This window comes from Protopterus annectens, chromosome 7.part0 (genome assembly GCF_019279795.1).
Source record: "Protopterus annectens isolate FY-2018-M chromosome 7.part0, PAN1.0, whole genome shotgun sequence".
Lineage (NCBI taxonomy): Eukaryota > Metazoa > Chordata > Ceratodontiformes > Protopteridae > Protopterus > Protopterus annectens.
In genome coordinates this window covers 868,110,733-868,129,174 of record NC_056739.1, presented here as the reverse complement: position 1 = coordinate 868,129,174, position 18,442 = coordinate 868,110,733, and the positions used below count along the sequence as shown (strand labels likewise).

The window sequence follows — 18,442 nt, the reverse complement described above, 5'->3', positions numbered from 1 at the left end:
GCCTATGGTTAATTGCACCTGGATGGTCTCCGATGCATACCAGTCTTGAGGTGTGGGTGTCCTTGATGAATATGGATACCGGTATTGTCCAGATTTTGGGGCGGGACACATGATATGAGGTAAAACCTGATAGCGCTGGGGTGCTCTCAGGAGCCTTGAACCAGGTTTCTGTCACAGCACAGACATCGATGTTCTCCATACTGAGAAGGGCCTCTGAGATTTAGACTTCTGGCATTGAGCAGCATTACCCTTAGTTTTTTCTTTTTGTGTTCTAGGGTGGTAGGTTTAGAATTTGAGCCTTGCCTAAAAAGGCACTATGGGGTGGCAAGAGCCTTTGCCAATATCCGAATCCCAGGGTGACAGGTGCAAGCCGGCGTGGCTTGTCCAGCATGTCATCCCAGGCAGACAGACACTGGATCCCTTTGAATGACACCAGTGTTTAAGCCAATTGTTAAAGCTGATCATCTTATCTCTGTATTGTGGCATCATTCTTGGTGAAGGTAGGATACTGCTCAAGGTCAGGGTCATACCTGTCTGGGCTACATAATCAGAGAGCTCCTCAATGTCTCTTTTCATGTAGTCAAGGAGGTACGTCTCAGGTCGTTTACACCAGCGTGGACAATGACTGAATCATATTTGTACCTGCTGTTGAGAGACCTGAGTGCTTGCATTATGTGGCGGATTCTAGCGCCCGACAGGCAGCTTACTGTGACCTTCTCCTTACTCAGTCTGGTGAGCGGGACGTCAGTGTGTCTGACTATGGAGTCACCAATGACTAGTGTGTCTGGCATTGTGTTTGGCCTTAAGGGCTGTGACTGTTTGACACTCTGACTGTGAGGTCTATGTGTTGCAGGTGTTGTGTTCTGAGGTGGTGGTTGTTTGGGTGTCTGCTTTGGTGGCCTCTGCTGTTTTGGTAGATTTTTGATCAGAGCCTCCGAGTATGTCTTTGTGTTTATGTGTATGATTTGAGGTTGTAATGGTAATATGTGAGACTGGGTCTATAGTGTGTGTGGTAACCTTCTCCTCCTGACTGGTCTTGCCAGTCCTATGTTGAGAGAGCTCAGCCTCCAGTTTGGTTGCATCTCATGTATTTGTGTTTTGTGGGAGGAGGAGAGGGTTGTTCAGTACATGAGGCAATTGTAACATTGCCTCAATATTCCCAGGTTCACCAGCTGAGCAGGAGAGGACACTAGCAACTGATCCCTCGACATGCTAGAAGGAATAGACAAAAAACTTTAAAAAGATTCTGGGGACGTGGGTGACCGAGAAATGGGGGTTGCCTTTTGGGGTACTATCTATGACAAGAGTGCCGTATCAAGGTAATAAGTACTGTAGGAGCAAGTGCTTAACAGATAGAGAATAGTCTACTTGGAGTCAAGTAGAGATGATCTTTTTAATTATAGGATACGCTGATTAGATCAGTAGTATAGTTCGAGGAAGGTAGTTTTAAGGGAAAATTTGAAGAGTGGACTTTAGGTAGCCTCTGCACTACCTGTGCCCTCAGGTAGTACTGCCCTGCAAGTTGGTGCAATGGTACCATTCATTTCATCACCCGCAAGGAGTTGCCAGGGATGGTGCATAGTGCCATGAGCCACACCATTGGTGTACACCCATGCCAGATGGAGTGGCTGCACTCCCTCATGGTCCATAGGAGGAGAAAGAGAAGTCAAGTACTCCAGCCATCAGTGGAGTAAGGGGACAGTGATGACAGTCAGTGGGTGAAGACTTGAATCTTACTGTCTCCAAGCTTGATGTCCATGAGCCTGCATTGTCCCACCCCTCACCCCAATCATGGTGCCCCCAACCTTTTATTTCATCATTGTCCCTATCTCTTGTCTTGTTTGTCTTGTATGTTTGCATAAGCTTCCTCACCTACCCAACTTACTTGACCCAGACATACCTACGTCCCTTACCCAGCAGTCCTGTCTTACTGAAGTAAAAAAAATGGGCATCTGCCCCCCCCCAAAAAAAATTGCCCCATACATAGCTTTCCATTTTGCACATGTATCTTCTTGACACACTTGATTAAGTCTAATTGGTTGTGCAACATAATTGTGTCTCGACATCCCTCTTTGTGGCGGTGACAGTCTTGGCTTAGTACTAATAGACTGCAATTCTGGTGATAATGGAGAACACTGGACTGAGTGTAACTCACATATATGAATAAGAAATCAAGTTGCACTCAGTCCAGTGTCTTAATCTCCTTTATTGCCTGTCATAGCTCTCAACTGTCCAGATTTTCTCAGAATGTCCAGATTTATGACTCATATTTTTGGTCCATGGTGTGGGCTATTTCTTAGAAATTAGTAGTTTTCTGGAAAATCACCTGCAGATCTTTGAAGACTTGAAGTCAGAAAATAATGATTGATGGCAGCAGACATAACATTTGATTTTCAGACTTCATCCTTCAGAAAATTCATACTATGCAAAATCTGCTATTCTGACAACATTCTAAGTTTGGAAGAGCAATAATTAAAAAGTGTCATTATTTTTATGCCTTTGTTTTGTCCCCCTGTCCAGATTTCTTGCTTTAAGAGATTGAGAGGTATGATCAGAAGTCTGTCTGGCTATTCTGATTCATTATGAGCTAAGAAAAATATGCATATGTTTATAAGGTGTGATCAGTATCCTTTAGAAAAACCTTGCTTTCAGATATGAGAACTTTTGAGAAGCTACCTTAAAGCTGAAGGCTGAATGGATCTACATTTGTAGTGATAATTTGGAGGATGAAGCATGAAAGTAGTATTAACAGCAGGTATGTGTGTGTGTGTGTGTGTGTGTGTGCACGTGTGTGTCTGTGTGTGTCTGTATACTATCTGGGTGTGACAGCAAGTCAATTTGTGTGTGTGTGCATGTGTGTGTGTGTGTGTGTGTGTGTGTGTGTGTGTGTGTGTGTGTGTGTGTGTGTGTGTGTGTGTGTGTGTGTAGGTGTGACAGCAAGTCGATTTGTGTGTGTGTGTGTGTGTGTGTGTGTGTGTGTGTGTGTGTGTGTGTGTTGTGTGTGTTGTGTGTGTGTTTGTGTGTGACAGCATGCCCATCTATGCTTATTTGTGTGTGTGTGTGTGTGTGTGTGTGTGTGTGTGTGTCTGTATACCATCTGTGTGACAGCAAGTCGATTTTTGTGTGTGTGTGTGTGTGTGTGTGTGTGTGTGTGTGTGCATATATATATATATATATATATATATATATATATATATGTATATATCAATTTCAGTCTTGATTTGGGGAAAAATAATTGGATTACAAAGGAACAAAACTGTAAGCAAAAACACAAGGGCATAAGGCAAAGCTAACAGGAAAAATCAATTAGTCAGTGTCAACATAAATAAAATGCAGGGGATTGATGATACAGGTAGCACTGAAAGCATTCATCTTAGCAAGCACCATTCCTGTCAAGATGTGGTTATCAACAATAAAAAAACATATATCAGGTTCATAATAGGAAGTGTAGGAAATGTGGTGAAGGTAAGCAATTCTATCAGGTATGCAAGTCAGGAACCAGAGGGAAAGAAGTATTTTATAATTGATTAATGGAAATGAAATTCCCCAAAGTAGACCACGTAAAGCAGAAAATGCCTTGCTTATGAATGTATTTCATATGTTTGTTAAGACCATGCACATAATTTGTTACCCAAGTACAACATAAAGCAATGTGATCAAATCTAAAAATTACTAGACTAAAAATTGTGTAAATGATGCATTTAAAACATGTAAGCTGGATACTGCGGCTGAAATCTTTGGCATATTGTATTATTGGACTATACATGTCACTTGTTATTCATAGGTTCTTAGGTAGGTACTAGGCTATTGGCCCAAGGGCCTAAGTTAGCCTAGCCAACAAGGTTCCCTGGCGTACGCCACCCAAGAAAGTTATTTTCCTGTGCCCCTGTCGAGTAGAACCACAGAAGTGATCCCCGGGGTGTATTTCCTATTTCCCATCCATTCATCAAGATTTTTCTTGAAGAGTGCTAATGAGGAACTTTGCTTGACATAGATGGGTAGCTTGTTCCAGACTATGGGAAGTCTCTGGGACAGGACTCTATCCCTCCAGCATGTTCTGTTTATTTTGGTGACAAGGTTTAGATCCCTAGAGCATGTAGCTCGGAGGGATTGGGATTTCTTTAGGTGCAACATGTCCAACAGCTCTGGGTTTGACATAGCGTTATATGTTAGGCAGAGATCACCTCAGAGTAGGTGATATGCTATGGAGTAAAGCTGGAGTTTTTTGAGACGGTCAGTATAGGGCATCTGTTTGTGGCTAGTAATCCTCTTTGTGAGGTACTTCTGTGGGCTGCTGTAGATGGCTTGTGAGGTACATTCCAAAAGGGGCATTTACTCTATAATGGGTCTAATGAGTGTCAAGTAGACGGGAACAATGACCTCTTTTTTCCTGGATGAGAACCCTTTTTTGATGAGGTGTGCCATGTAGAAGGATTTTCTGACTACTGTGGTGATATGATTATCAAAGGAGAGACTACTGTCCACCTGGGTCCCAAGGTCTCTTATCACACATTTGGCGTTAAGTAGACTGCCGCCTATGTGGTAGTTCATGGGTACAGAGTTTTTACCAAAGGGGATGACAATGCACTTTTTGGCATTGAGCTTGAGGCCATGGCTCTGACACCAGGCATCTTTCTCAGTGAGATCCTTCTGTAGGACGTCCACATCATTTGGGGACTCGACTATGGCTCCTAGTTTGCAGTCATCTGAGAACTTCATTACCCAAAGGCCTTCTGTATTAGCCTGTACTTCAGAGAAGTAGATACCAAGCAGGAGAGGTTCCAGGACTGAACCCTGTGGTACTCCACTTGTCTCTGGTTTGAAGTCAGATTTGGGTCTGCAACTTTTACAGTGTGGGTTCTGTCAGTAAGCCAGTTTGCAACCCATCTTGTGATGTAAGGGTTTATACCTAATTTAGTGAGTTTATCTGTAATTCCAGAATGGGGTATGGTGTTGAAAGCCTTGGCGAGGTCAAGGTAGGCTGTGTGAACCACCTTACCCTCTTCTACAGCTTTGGCGACTGCCTCAAAGAAGTTGATCAGGTTCAGGAGGCATGATCTGCCTTTCACAAACCCAAACTGGGTGGGCTCCAGACTTTGGAGGTTACCAATGTCTTTGTTTATGAGTTCCATGATGATACGTTCCATGGCCTTACAGACCAGGCTTGTCAGGCTAATAGGGCGATAGTTCCCGGGATCAGTGGAGTGGCATAACTGTTGCTGTGCACCATTCAGTGGGCACAAAGCTTGATGTGAGGCTATGATTGAACATGGTGCTTAGATGGGGAGCAAGTTTGTTCTGAAGTTCGTGTAAAACGCAGCCTGGGATGTTGTCCGGTCCCATGGATGCTGTGTTTTTGGCTTTAGAGAGTGCAGCTTTAGACTTATGGTCTAATACTCCATAAATGTTTTTCATGGTTCGTGTACTTGTGTCTTCTTTATAGTTTAATATTTGACAGTTATATTCTTTCATATATGATCGATATTTTCTTCAGCTTTGTTTATTTATGTGGTTGTACTGCTGCATATTTATTTTATGTTGCCTGTTAATGTTGTTTGTATGGTTATTGCCATGTAGCTCAGGTAGAACCTGAAAAGCTTTTACCAGTGCACCAACCAGATTAACCAACAAGCAACATTTAAATATATTGCATTAAGGAAACTGGATTTTAATCAGATGTTTCATTTTGTATTTATTCTGATCCTAAAATACAAGCACTGGCTCAGATTAAGCTAGATTGTATGCTTGAAAACAAAGACTACGGTTTATTCAAGTTGCCAGTTTGTCAGCCTAATATTGTGGCAAGGTCTACTTGTGAACACTGGGTATGAAGAAGTGAATTCACAGTGTTCAGATTCAACAGTAGAACACTAGAGATCACAGAGCAGATAAGTCCATTATCTTGATAGTTACAAAGAAAATGATTGACATGTTTGCAGAGACAGTTTGCAGATTTGTGCAGTATGGTCTGCTAATTTTCACAAAGTGCAGTGCTCATTGATGAGGGATCATAAAGCAGAACAAAAAATTGAATGTCAGTGCTACAGATGACATTTTTGAGCACCATGCTGAATTGTTAACTGGACTTGATAAGTTTATTTCTGAGTTTCTGGAATCTACTGTACTACCACTGTGGCTTAGATGGATAAAGTCCTAACTACAACCAAGGTGACCCAAGTGTGAGTAGTGGCCTGGGAACTGGAAGAGTTGGGTAATAGAGGGAGAAAATGAGTTGCTAACACCAGTTTGCCAGCCCTCTGGGGAGGAGAGTTGTCCGGACACTGCAGTACTGGTTTATATTATGAACAGATGTGGGGGACATGCACTTGGCTATGCCAAACCTGTAACAGGAGCCTCCACTGGTATGAGGGAAGCAGTCATACAAATCTGTGAGACATTATGGTCTGCTTCAGTGACATAGTTGTACCATTTATTCTCTAATGGGTAAAGGTATTCAGGCAGGGAGACAAATAAACATAAAAAATCTACTAAACATGTGAATACAACATAAAATAATAAATTCTACCACAATTACTTTGATCAAATTTATGAATCAGAAGGACTGATTTTCAGATCCATAAAGTGACTCTTCCATAAAAGCTACATAGTCTCATGTTACATAGAAATTGTGAACCATATTTAAGAATTGTCAAGTGTGAAGAAAGGGCATGTGATATAATATTCTGATAAGGCATATCTATAGATTGAATTGATTATAAAAAATGTCAAATCTGTAATATATCATAAAACAACTAAAATAGTTGGCAATTCCTAAAAAAATCCATATAGATCACAGAGTAAAGTTGCTTCCAATTTATTTAAAATCAGGGACAGTCAATATCTTCTGGGTTAACTATTATTAAATGGATCTTGAGGTTAGAAAAGAAAAAATATTCCAATCACTGAAACCAAGGAGAAGGGGATTGTTTTTAAGCATGTTTGTTTTGGTCTGAGGAAGCAACTAGGAGAGGTTGCAAAAGCGCTTACCTAGGCAATAAAGGTTTCTGAGGAACTTCATTTGGATTCTTACTTGGATTTTCACTGGAGTTTGGTTCTCCTTGGTTTCAGTGTTTGGAACATTTTTTCTTTTGTATTGGACTTTTGTGTTTGTTCCATCACTCAGCAAGCAGGGCTTTTCCTTTTTCATTATTGTATCTTGAGGTTGTTAAGAGATATCTCTTCACAAGCTGCTATTAAACTGGTGAACTCAACTTCTTCTCTGTGGTAGCCCTGACATACTCACCACATGTGACAGACCAGAGTTCATAGGCCAAGAATTTTAAGCTTCTCACTATGTAGGGAATTTCATCTACTCACCAGGCCACTCTCAATCTAATGGTCAAGTTGAGTTAGTTATCCAAATATGGAAGGATGTCATAAACAACTGTGTTACCAGCTGCCATTTTCACCTTTTGAATATCAAAATATTCCACTACAATTATGACAGATGAGATATTTCTTGTGCTGAGACCCAAAATAGTCAGAGTCCAAATTCCAGGTGAATAATAGAAGCTTCTGCTGATCATGCAACCACACTGAGGTCCTGCACTATAAAGACAAAAGAAGGGCTAGCTTTCAGATCCAGTATAAGACTCTTGTATAGGACTGGAATGTGCTCATCCCATTGCAGCACTGTAACTTGAAAAAAACGTCAAATAAGGGATAGTTCAAGCCTAGAAGAGTCAGTTGCCCCATCCAAAAATTGTTACAGGGAGTGCTTCACACATGCATCTTGATAGTGACCTTATACCAACACGTTCCTCATTTGCCAAACTTAAAGATGACAATCCATTTGATGATGTCCAGTTACTTAATGTGACCAATGAACATTTTGTGATTACATCATCATTTACTATTGACTGTAAAATATCTAGATGTGGTGAAGATGTAAGAAAGCCATCCATATGGAATTATTTAGTTCCTTGCTATTATTGCCTGCTATTAAAAGCTGTGATAGCAGGGAATGGGTTACAAGCTACTATTCAAATATTTCCATATATAGTCTATGCTGCAAATACATTTATATTTCTTTGCATGCAATTTGTATATATATCTGCCTCAAAATGATATAAATGTGTAAAGTCATGCTCCTGATTATAGCATTGTCTAGTGTAGTCTATATACACATATTGTTTATTAATTCAAGTATAAAACTTAAGGAGAAGGTTAACAACTGATTGTAGTTCTATTATAAAACAATTACATATTTCAAATCAGAAAGAGAAGTTTATGGGTTTGAATGAATAAGAAATGTGTATTATGTTTTATATTAGAATGTATACCGCAGTGTGTAATTAAAAATCCTATATAGGCTGTGGTGCTTGCAGGGGGTCTACTTTACATGGTCGACATTTCAGAAAGTTGACTTTCATATGGCCAAGACTATATGATCGACTTTCAGAATGCTGACACACACACAACACAACAAACACTTACCTTAAACTGTTAGCAGGGGGTTCCACCCCCTGTGGGGGCTCCACCCCCATAACTTTAATATACCAACTCCAAGATCACACTACAGTGCAGAAGTGGGAAATTTCCCATTCTGCACTGTGAGGACATAGGGGTTCACCATGGTTGCTTTTTCAAAAGTCGATCAAATGGTCTTGGCTATATGAAAGTCGACTTTATGAAAAGTTGACCATGTGAAGGGGACCCCTTGCAGGATATTATGAGACTTTTAAGAAATTGAGTTAATAAGGTAGAGATTGGTAAAAATTACAAAAATGTAATAAATAATCATGTTTTATAGTCCTGAATGCAGGAAGTTTAAATAGGGAAATTGATGAATTCTAGCTATTCTTTTCAGAAGAAAAAGTAGATATGGGAATTATTTCTAAAACTTGGTTTAATTATATAAACCATTTGAAATTCATGGTTATTATGCATTTCATAATTTTAAAAGATAGTGGAGAGGAGCATGTGTTTCTGTATATGTGAGGGGAGTATATTTTTGCAAGATTTGTGGATCCAGTAGCTCTGACTTTAAGATCATTCAGTGTTGATGTAAGGAAAAAGTTGGTAAAATTCAAATTATTGTTTTTGTGGACTTCTGAATTTGGAGAAGTAAGGTGGTTAGTTGAGTGCAGAGAATATTAACTGCACTAACGTGTCATACATAAACATTTTGTAAAATATTGTATTTTTTTTAAATTACCTCTTTCCCACCATATCAAAAGTTTTGCTCGGAACAATAATATTTTAGATGTAATTTCAACATCACCAGGAGTCATGACATTTGAAGTATAGAATAAGGAACCATTAGGGAATTCTGACCATATGATAATTGAATGTAAAATTGGAGGATTCAGTAATATGAATTATGCTTCCAGATCCAAAGAACAAAGATCACAGGAAAGACTATGGTTCTATTATAACACAATTAAGTATTTGAAATTGGAAAGGGAAGTTTATGGGTTTGAATGAATAAGAAATGAGTGGAATGTTTTACAGTAAAATGAATCAACTTATTAAAATAGTGTTCCAATTAAGAGGGAACATAAGAGAACAGGAAACTGTAGCCTCCATGGATGTCTATAAGTTTAAGAAGAGTTATAAAAGAAAAAAAGAAATCTAGGAATAAAGTGAGAGAGATGCTGATAGAATGAAATAAGAAGCATTGCAAAAAATGTGTTGGAAACTTAGACAAACTAAACAGAAAATGAAAAGGGAGCATGAAGAGAATCTTAATATTTGGACAAGAGATGATAATAAAGACTTTTTTGAGTAAATTCTTTGGTGTTAAAAGTACTGTTCAACTGGAAATATGACCTGGGAATGCAGTGATAGTATATCAAATGCACAAGTAACTGTAGGTTTAAGGATTTTTTTCTCAGTTATCAAATGGTGATGTATTTTGGAAAGATGAAGATAATAAGCCATCTGAAACTTGTATGGAATGTCCTTAAATCACTGGGGTGCTAGTAAGGATGTCACTTACACATATGTCTTGATAATATTGTCGGGAGTGTTATTTGACTTTGAGAACTTTGGAACTATATCATCAATGAATTTTGACATTTTGGGACCAATTTATAAAAAGACAATAAGATGAGTAGTATGGGATATGATGTAGATTTCTGATCATATTTGAGATGAGAACCTATTAATTGATTTATGGAACAGACAACCCTATCCACATAAAACAAAGTTCATCCCTGACTATATTCAAGAGCAACTTAGATCTGTGGATGGAAAACAGAAAATTTATACCAAGACTGCCCCCTGTACTTATAGTGGAAAGATGCAGTTCCTAAATGCTTTATCCTTTGCATGGATCCCCTCTAATTATCTATAGTATGATCCCTATTACACTTTAACAATAATATATAATTATCAACTAAGGGATGGGTAAGGCCAGTCTGTAAACAAAATGGAATGCAGGATGCAGCAATTTACTAATTTTCTGATATTTGCTTTATCCTAATTAGGGTTAAATGTAGAGTCAGAGCCCATACTGGCAAGCAATGGTGAAAGGTAGAAAACCAATCTTGTTCTGTATACCAGTTTGTTACACAACATAAATGTATTTTCTCTTACAAAAGAACACACACACACAGACACAGACTCACAGACACAGACACACACACACACACACACCATGTATGTGTGCGCACACACACACACACACATATATATATATATATATATATATATATATATATATATATATATATATATATATACAAACACACACACACACACATACACACACACACACACGTGCGTGCATACACTCACCATGAGAAGTTTAGAGAATAACCGGTCCTGTCAGAATGCCTTTGAGAGCTATCAAAAACATGAGACCAATAATGAAACAAACACACACATGCATACACAGACACACATGCACACACATGCACACACATGTACACACAGCCCTATGAACAGTTTAGGGAATCACCAGTCCTCTCAGTATGTCTTTGGGATGTGTGGGAAACAGGATACCCACAACAAAACCACATGCACACACAGGAAGCATATGCATACTTCACACAGAATCATCCCCATAGGGGTTGAAATGAATACAGATGTGAGAGACTGGGTGTGAAACCAGCAACAGGCACAAGAAAAGGGATAATATGCCTCAGAAAGTTTCAGACTTGTTAGGCTGCTGGCTTTATGAAAATGAAAAGGCTGAACCACTCTTTTCTTTTTCTATTTATCAGTTATTGAAGCAGCCTGCATTTTTTCTCAGTTATTTTTTTTATCATTTTAGCTTCCAAACAACAATATATAACATTAGAAATATAAAAAAATACATAACTAAACAAAAATCAATAAAAAAAGAATATTAAAATACAACACAAACAGTTATTTACAAAGGTGTCCACTGTACAACAAGAGTTCTAAAAGAAAATAAATATTGACATCAATTGTTTAAGTATTAACAACTATTTATCTAGCAGTTCTTTAAATTTCAGCCAAGTGTTGTAGGAAGAGGTGACTCTGGTTGTTTTTGTCTTGATTGTAATAAGTTAAAATTGGCACACCTCAGTTGCAGTGTTTATGATTTTTTCATAGTTGGAGTAGATTCATTCTTCCAGTTCTTGGTAATAACTTTTCTTGCTATTGTTAAGATGCTCCATAATTGAAGGTATTTTATTCTTGTAACACAAACAGGAATTGGTTTATTAAATAAAATTAGAGCTTTATTTAAAATAAGTTTATCATTAAATACAGCCTGTAAAATAGAGTTTATATTATCCCAAAATGGTTTGATTAGTACACAGTCAAAAGACATATCCTGCCAATCAGCTTTGACATTTTTCTTATATTTCCAACAACCCAAATCTTTTTTGTATGTTAATTCAACTCTATGTGGTGTAATGAAAGTTCTGTGCATGAATTCCCAAGAGACTAGTCTCCAATTTAATGAGAAATGAGTTTGTTTTGATGGTAGTAACTTTAATTTTTTTTTATCATCTTCACTTGGATAATTATTGTTAGTAAGTCTGAAATAATCCCAATAACTTTCTCTGTAGTATTTTGTTGTATTTTTAACCACTTTATATATTTCAGATACATGCCCTTTCCCCATTATGTTCTGTTGCATCAAAATAGTTAAAAGATCAATAAACATAGGAATAGAGCTTCTTACTGTCAGTTACATTAATTTAATCTTATGTTCAGTTGTTTGTCTGCAAATTTGAATGTCTAGCCACATGCCTTTACTTAAATCAAAGTTACTTATAATATAATTTATCATTTGTAGGTTTCAACTCTCCCATCAACTAATACCAATATATCAAATTATTTTCTTTAACTCTAATCATTGTTAAAAAATTGAATGCACTGATATTATTTGGGGTGTAAGCTATAGGAAACAGTAAGACAATCCATGCTTTATATTTTGGATTCTTGTAAAGAAAGTTTTTAAAGATAATCATTATCATAGAAATATATGAAGAATTAATCAATTTGTTTTCACTTTCTGAAAAGTAATCTTTTAATAGCCAATGAAGATCATTAGTATTTTATGATGGTGTGATTTTTATCAGATAATTAGATATTAACCAAATGTTTTCTTGCATCTCTTTCCACTTGGTCTTATAATTATTATTATTTAGCAAAAGGAATATTATCTTAATGATTGATGATAAAGAATATATTTCCAAGTCTGGCAAACCAATACCACCCAAAGACCAATCTCTGATGTGATGATTTAATGTTAATTTAGGTTTGTTAGGAATCCAAAAAAAATCTCAGGATTAAAGAATTAAACTGTTTTATATTATCTTTATTGGAGGAAGAGATGAAGATTGTATTATATATAATTTTTTTGGAAAAATAATCATTTTAATTAAGGAAAGCCTCTCTTCCATAGTACAAAAACTTATCTGTTTATTAATAAGATTCTTTATAGTGCTTAAACTAATATTTTAATCAAAAGTGGTTATATTTTTAATATTATATGTTAAGGTTATCCATAAATAGTTGATTTTTTATCTGCAAAAGAAGAAACTGCAATCACAAGCATGCCTGAGGAACCACTTCAGCTGTTTAAAATTCCATTTAATTATTTTATATTCTACAATATATTTAGAAAATCTTTCATGTATTTTATAAGTATTACAATTTATATTAAATGTTTTATTTTCATTAAAGCTAAGTCCTGATTTCTTCTGGAAGATTTGTAGTGCATTAAATACAGCAAAGAGAGAAAGACTGCAATCATTCAGGGTCAAAAGAATATCTGCAGATAACTAAATTTTGGTGTTTAAATTGTTATTTATCTGTATGCCTTTGATATCTAAATTTGATCTTATATAGTTTGCAAATGGTTCCATAATTAAAGTAAAATCAGTGGAGACAGAGGATATCCCTGTTTCGTGCCTTTGGAAAACATAACTGAAGTGTATGAACCTATTTTGATATAAGCAAAAGAATTTTCATAAAGAAATGCAATAAGTTCTAAGACATTATTTGAAAAATGACATTCCTCTAAAACTAATAGAAGGTAATCCCAGTTAACTGCGTTAAAGGCACTATTAATATCTAAATGTACTAAAGTTACTTATCTTTTTGTTTTTTTAGCATAGTCTATTATTGTTAATATTCTTTTAATCTTATCATAGGAATTTCTATTTATTATGAAACTTGTCTGGTCACTATTTACCAGTAATGGAATAAATTCCTTTTTTCTGCAAGCATAGCCATAAATATTTTATAATCAATATTTAACAATGAGACTGGCCTATATGAAGAGTGATCTGTTGGGTCTTTATCAACTTTTAAAATCAAAGATACAAGGGTATAATTTCAAGATGGTGGGACTTTTGTTAAACCTTTAATTATTGAAAATACTTTGAACAAAACACTCAAAGCAACTTTAAGTATTAGTTTATATAGTTCAGGTATTATGCAGTCATTACCAGCAGCCTTATTAGGTTTTAATTTATTGATCTGAGCCTTGAGATCAGACATTAAAATGGGACTATCAATTCATTTCTTCTTGTCTTCAGATAATTTATTTTTAGTATAATTTTTAATGAATGTTTTAATTACATCTTTTGAATCCATTGTTGGATCATGTTGATTAATTTTATTAAAGTGAGTCGTAAACACACCTAGTCTTCTATTTCAGTAACCCTTTTTCACTATTAGGAGAATATAACTCTCTAATATGATTAGATTTAATGATTATTTTTATTCTAGTAGCTAACTTGTGCATAGATTTAGGATTTATAGAATAATTGTTTATTTTAATCTTTTCTAGATTAATCATAGTTTTGGGACTTAAAATTTCTAAATATTAAGTTATTAATTGACTATCTAATTTTAACTTATCATTTTCTTCTTGTAGCTCTGCCAGTTCCTTGCCCTATTGCTTTTTTAGAACATACCAACTCATGACTTTACCAAATAAATATGCTTTTATGGCATCCCATGTATCTTCATATATATACATATATATAGCTATCTATCTATATATATATATATATATATATATATATATATATATATATATATATATATATATATATATAGACACACACACACACACACACACACACACACACACACATACACACACACACACACACACACACACACACACACACACACACATACATACACATATCTTAGGTATTATCTGTATAATTAATTTCAATAAATGTCCGAATCTCTTTATTAAATAATTCTTTAAATTCCTTCATAGTTGTTAAATAAGATATCCTTTTAATGCAGATATTGTTTTTAAAATTTAGCATAATTTGAAATGTTATGACATTATAGTCTGATAGTGGGCAAGAGACTACTTTAACTTTACCTAGTCTAGTAGTTAAATCATTCAAACACATACTCTATCTATTCTAGTTTGTGATCCATGTCTATGTGAGAAATGGGTAAACAAGTGAGTCTGAATCTAAAATTCATTAATAGTCTAAAATTCATTAATGTTTAATATTAAATAAATCTATAAATTCTATTAGTGTTTTTGCTAAAGCAGGTTTCCTTCTTTTGCTAACATTATTAGAATCTTTATCATGTAATATACAATTAAAATCTCCCACCATTATAATACTTCCATTTGAAATTTGAGTAATCTGTTTGAATTAATGATTAGCAGCTTTTACTCATATTCCAGGATCCAATACACATTGATAAGAGTGTGTAATTGTCTTTTGATTTCTAAAGTTGTTGAACAAAACATTCCCTTATCATTATATGTGCTTAGAATTTTAGGTGTTGATATGGAATTCTTCCATAAAGTAGCCACTCCTCTTTTTTCTATTTATATTGGGAACTAGATATTTTGTATTAAGTCAGTCTATATCTTCTTGTAACAGATGTGTTTCCTATAAAAAAAATAACCTGGGAATTAAACATCTTTAGGGATTTGTTTAAATTACCCATCTTGTAACCATTATTTAATCCATTATTATTAATAGATATGCATTTTAAGTATGTCATGTTGTAAATAATAAGAAAAAATACAAATAATATCTTCATAATGCCAACAATATATTACCAATGAACTACTTCATATAACCTGTACTGCTTATTAATAAATATAGCTCTCACAACTTTGAAATTATTAACTATGTACATGGTATTAATAATAGTAGACAGCAATAAAAGAAAAAATATCTCACAAAAATAAATAAATAAATATACATTTACATTTCCCACTTTCTCCACATGGAGTTTAAAATTCTTAGTTTGAATAGCAAATCTATCCAAATGTTCCCACCCATCAAGAAATGTGAGTCAAACACCCCTTACTTTTGGAAAACATGATAATGGAAAAATAATTAAACTATAACAAGCATTATAAACATTATGAACAATTTTGTCTGTTTTAACTTGAAGTACCCATATATTAATATGGTCATTCAAATCATCCTTTCCTATTTAAAAGAAAAAATGAAAGTGTATAGAAAAGTGAACAATAGTGTAAACAATATCATTACATATAATTTTATATTTCTAATATGAAATTATATATTATTAATAATGTAAAGGATTAACGATTTGTATTAAATTCAAAATTGTACAAGATAGAGAATTATGATGAGTATATATACCAAATTCCCAAATAATATCATATTTTGATTAAAAAAGAAAGCTTAAAAATCTAAATTATTACCCCTTAAATATAATCTATAAGTATAGAATTGAAACATTTTACTTTCTATAAGACAACATTCAAACAACTTACTGCAAATATATTCTTATAGTTAGCCATATTAAATTCTGCATTAAAATGTCCTATTCCTGTAACAGATTTATATACTGAATTATGAAACCTTGTTTTTAAAGTTCCTTATTCATCAAAAAATAGATTGCATTAATCAAATGTTTGTGAATCACTATGACTCAAACTCAATACCTAGTAATTATTCAATAAAATATCAGAAAGATCAAATTTATCCCATATTAAATAGATGTGTGTATGTCACATACATGTAAAAAAACAGACTTAACACATGGTTACTTTAAATAATGGAGTCTCAGAGAACTAATATAAATATAAATTATATTTGACACTATTTGTAATGTGACCTTATTTTTTTCTGACTACACAGTCTTATTTTAAACAGGATGTTTATTTTTAATAAAACGAAATGATACATTATCACAAATTAAAAAATACACACACTTGTGCAGCCCTGTGGAGTAGTAGAGAAGTCAGATAGTTAACGATGTCTCTAATAGAATGAAGATTCCCAATGATGAATACTACTACTGTCTTTTATAATTCAAACATATCACTGGTTATATTTAAAACCAGCTTTGTATTGCAAGAGTACAGAGCAGACTTAAAAATGTGGGTAACTGTCAAGAAGTGGCTTCAAAATTTCAGTAGATTTGATATGTTTCCACTTATTCTCGTACCCAATGGAGCCTTCTGTCTTAGTCCTATAAACCATTCAGACACATATCTGTTCTAGGGAATATAAAGGTAAAGTGTCCATACAGTGGACAAATTTCCTTTTATGGAGTAACTGTCATTAATCTAGGCTTCATTATTTCAAAAAATCTACTATTAGTCCCTAGACTTTGTTATACATATGTCATACCACAGCTCAATAAATCCTACAGAGAGGACAATGTACTCAGTTGAACTAATGACTAACTTGAAGTGTAATAATAATAATTGATGGGAATTTTCCTGAGAATGTAACTTTACAGAGGCAGAGGGGTTCTTATGCTCAATTGTTCATTAGAGTTATGTCTTCTGTGATGTCCTTTGAAATATTGAAGTGTATGTGCTGTGTAATTCAAGAACACCAGTTACATACACACATATACACACATACATACATACATACATACATACATACATACATACATACATACATACACACACTCCCAAAGGTACACATACACAAACAACTTTAATTGACTACTTCCAGCTTGGCCTAGGAGTATGAACCCTAGAAAAATAGCTTCTGAAAGCCTCCTTCATAATCAAAACATTGTCAGATACCAGGTACAATTCATAAGACCGACTGTTGTCAGAACCATGGCCTTAAGCTCAGTGTTAAAAAAATGTGTCTTTATCCCCTTTGGGAAAAATCCAGTTCCCTTTAATTACCACATTGATGGTAGTCCACTGAACACAGAAGGCGTTATAAGAGATCTGCGAACACAGGTTGACAGCAACGTCTCTTTTGACCACCACGTTGCCACTATGGTCAGAAAGTCCTTCTATGTGGCACATCTCATTACTAAGAGTTTTGCATCCAGGAAGAAAGAGGTCTTTGTCTCTTTCTACCCTTCCCTCATTAGGCCTGTCATCGAGTACAATGCCCCATTTGGCATGTACCTCACTAAACACCTGCAACAACTGGAGAGACCGCAAAAGTACCTCACAAAGAGGATCCTAGGCCTTAAACGTTTGTCCTATATGGACAGACTCAAAAAATTCCAACTATTCTTTGTCTCATATTGCCTACTTAGAGGCGATCTCTGCTTGACTTACAAAGCCATGTCTGACCCAGCTCTGTTAGAAATGCTACATGTAAAGAAATCCCAATCCCTCCACACCACATGCTCCAGAGACCTCAACCTCATTACCACATTCAACAGAACATGCTAGAAGGACAGGTTCATAACCCAGAGACTGCCCATGCTATGGAATAGACTTTCCATACATGTCAAGCAGAGCACCTCATTGGGCCTCTTCAAGAGAAATCTTGATGAGTGGATGGGAAATAGAAAATTCACTCCAGTGGCTCTGGCTCTACTCGACAGAGATACTAGGAACTAAGGTTGGGTGGCATGATGCCAAGGTAATCCTATGGGATAGGCTTGTAAAGGCTCCAGGGCCATTAGCCTAGTACACACCTATGAACTTATGAACCTAAATTTACAGAATCTTTGAACGGTCAAGTGACATAGAATAACAATATGGCTCCTTAACCTGCTAAAGTAAAGGTAATTCTGAGTTATAAAGTATGGGATTGATTAATAGTGCTTCAGTCATATTTCT

At 35.3% G+C, this 18,442-nt stretch overlaps 1 protein-coding gene across 15 annotated transcripts in view; it reads left to right on the top strand.

Annotated features, from left to right (window-relative positions):
• The window catches only part of CADPS (calcium dependent secretion activator), a 2,296,269-nt gene that overhangs the window by 727,442 nt on the left and 1,550,385 nt on the right, over positions 1-18,442 (top strand). The gene's annotated exons all lie outside the window — the stretch shown is intronic.